The sequence below is a fragment of the Alligator sinensis genome, unplaced genomic scaffold (genome assembly GCF_000455745.1).
Source record: "Alligator sinensis unplaced genomic scaffold, ASM45574v1 scaffold1379_1, whole genome shotgun sequence".
Lineage (NCBI taxonomy): Eukaryota > Metazoa > Chordata > Crocodylia > Alligatoridae > Alligator > Alligator sinensis.
This window is the reverse complement of record NW_005843392.1, coordinates 3,396-6,646: the sequence shown is the minus strand read 5'-3', so window position 1 is coordinate 6,646 and position 3,251 is coordinate 3,396.

The window sequence follows — 3,251 nt, the reverse complement described above, 5'->3', positions numbered from 1 at the left end:
ACTGTGAGGGACTCAAGAAGAGTGGAGCCAATAAAAGCTGGGGATCTCTCCCCCAGTGGGCAATAGGCGCAAGGCTCCTGAAGCCACCACTGGAGGAACAGCCTTGGGAGCAGTGAGAGACTGCTCAGGCCCATCATGGTGCGTGGTTCAGTTCATGGAGCTCAGGCATTGGGAGCTGCAAGCGGTGGCTCGAGGCTGCAACCCTGGCAGGGCCAGCAGGCCTCACAGTGTGTGGGGCAGTGCATAGGGCAAGGGCCTTGGGGCTGCAGTGAGGTGGCTCAGGCCCCATCTCCCAGCAAGTGGCCAGGTCCCGCGGTGCACAGGGTGTTTCATGGTCCCAAGCATTGGGAACGAGGGAGCAGAAGAGGCTGCTTGAGTTATACACCCAGCATGAGGATGGTAAGCCAGAGCCTGAAGGGCCTGGCCTGTGCTAAGAGAGCCCTCAGTGCCAAAGCCAGGGGACGATAAAATGGTAGTGCTGCAGTGTGAGGCCCAGGAGCCAGCAGCAGTGGTGCAGCAGCTGAGAGGAGCTGAGCCCTTGGTGCCCAGAGCAGGGCACAGGGTGGAGAGGAGCCCAGCAGTGCAAGATTTGCCTGGGGAGGCACTCCAGCAGAGGAGACCCCATTGAGCTGCACCCTGACTGCCACCACCTGAGGGAGCATCATTGGGCCCTTGGGTCCCACAGGGGAAAGACATTTGAGGAGGCCAAACCCAGAGAAGAGGCTGGGTGAGCAGCCTCTCCCCCCCTAGTCAAGGCCCTAATGGGAGGGGCACCTGGTGCTTCCTGGACACACACCCCATTGGACCCCATTGGAAGGAGGACTATCTCTTGCCATGGGTCAGGGACTATATTAAGTAATAGATGTTCTTAAGATTGTTCATGTTTGCACCTTATATTTTTTAATTGAAATGTTGTATTGTGGTGTTTGTAAATAGTGTTATTTAGGGTTTGACCTTGCTTATTGGTTAATGTTCACTGTGTAGTTTTATGCTTATGTATATTATAACTCAGTAAGTTGTATATAGTTAAGAATTTTGGGCTTGGGCTAACTCTATAAAGAAAAGAGGGATCCACTCGAAATTCTGGCATCCCTTTCACAGCACTGCTTCCTGCCTATCCATCCCATTCAATTAAGAATAAGGCACACCCTTTGGTTACACATGGACCACGTCCTTTTTTTCCATCAGACCCAGCAAGTTGTGCACACCCATTCCTGACCACCTTACCCCCATTACTCATGCACAGGGACAAACAGGTGGTGGGAGATGGTTTATTTTCAGAATGAAGTTGACATTTCTGTAGAAAGTAAAATATATGGGGTCTCCCCAGGGGAGCTCTAGAAAGGCCTGCCCTCAGGGCTCCTGCAGTTCACAGGTCCCACAGCCAGAGGATGTGATATAGTCTCTTCTCTTATCCCTGCAAATAGCATCACAAGAATCCAGGCTCTTTGCTGGTGGATCCTTTTCATTTCTGCACTCCCACACCCACCTGACTCCTGCAGCCATCTCCCCCATCACTATCCAGTACACCATCTCTCTGCTGGATTGATCCATTAAATATTCACCTGCTAGATCCTTCATCTTTTCAAAAATATAGAATTGAGTTTCTTTACACCTGACTATGCTAGCTGCCCTGCCTTGGACAAATGCACAAGTGGTGGTGTTCAAATGTGCATGCCTCGGAGCTAAATCCTGGAATACAAAGTCATTGTGATTCCAGTGTAGGTCCCTCCACCTGAGCTCAGTTCACCAGGACACATGACTGGGAGTTCTCTTCCTTGGGTGTATTGGAAGTGGGGGACACTGAGGCCACAGCCTAACAGAAGAGGGACAGAGATGCTCAAGGCTAAATCTGGTGGAGGAGAGTCTCCCAGCACAGGACCCTTGCTCGCACAGTCATAGCACATAGTACAAAGCAGGGTGTGGCCAACCTGCACAGCAGCATAAAGGGATCTTGGAGACCCCAAGATGAATATGAGCTGTCAATGGGACGAAGTAATCAGTAAAAGTAACCGCACTCTATCATGCGTTAGCAAGTGCATCATGGACAGGTCCAGGGCGGTGATACTTCCCCTCTATGTGGCATTGGTCAAGCCACAGTTGGAGTACTGCATCCAGTTCTGGGCGCTGCACTTCAAGAGGGATGTGGATAACCTTGAGAGGGTCCAGAGGAGGGCCACTCGTACGGTTAGGGGCCCTCAGGTAAGGCCCTATGAAGACGTGGATCAGGACTAGGGGACCTGGATCTCTTCAGTCTTTGCAAGAGAAGGCTGGGAGGGGATCTTGTAGCCGTTTACAAATTTATCGGGGAGCAGCAAGAAATAGGAGATGTTCTGTTTACCAGAGCACCCCTTGGAGTAACTAGGAATAATGGCCACAAACTGATGGAGAGCAGATTTAGGTTGGACATCAGGAAGAACTTCTTTACTGTAAGGGTTGCCAAAATCTGGAATGGACTTCCAAGGGAGGTGGTGTTCTCCCCTACCTTGGAGGTCTTTAAGAGGACGCTAGACATGCACCTGGCTGGGGTTGTCTGACCTCAGAGCTCTTTCCTGCTCAGGGCAGCAGGTCGGATTCGATGATCTGCTAAGGTCCCTTTTAACCCAAACATCTATGAATGTATGAATCCATGAACCTTGTGTACAGGCTAATCTTCTCTTCAGAAAAAAATGAATCTCCAGAAATTCCTCCAGGAATCAAACCTGTAGAATGGAGGTTTTCTCCTCCCTTTCCTACAACAAAGTACTGTACCCAGAGGTGTCTCTAGTCCCCACAGTCCCATGTACAATGCACAGACTGCACAAGTGCAGACACTAGCCATTAGATACATTTCTGTATCATGTGACTCTCCAGTGTATCCTACACCTGCAGTCCACTACAATTCCCTTTTCCCACTGATCAATCTCCCAGGTCCCTCATAGATCTAACACTACCAACACTTGAGACATCTCAAATGTCTGCTCTTTCTTGTGGTGGGTTGGTCTGGGCAAGGACACATGGGTCCAGCCTGCAAAAACCCAGCATTAAGATCTGGGGCCCCTTGAACCCCAGAAAGAGCTGGGGGAATGGTCAGAGAGCTGAGGAATTGAACTTGGGGCTGGGGAATCAACCCAGGAGCTGGGGAATTGAGCCGGCAGCTGGGGAATTGAGCCAGGGGCTGGGGGAATGTTCAGGTCCCTGAACATTTCCCCAGCTCCCCGATCTTTCCCCTAGCTCTCTGGTTGCTTCCCCCAGCTCTTCCTGGGGGTTGT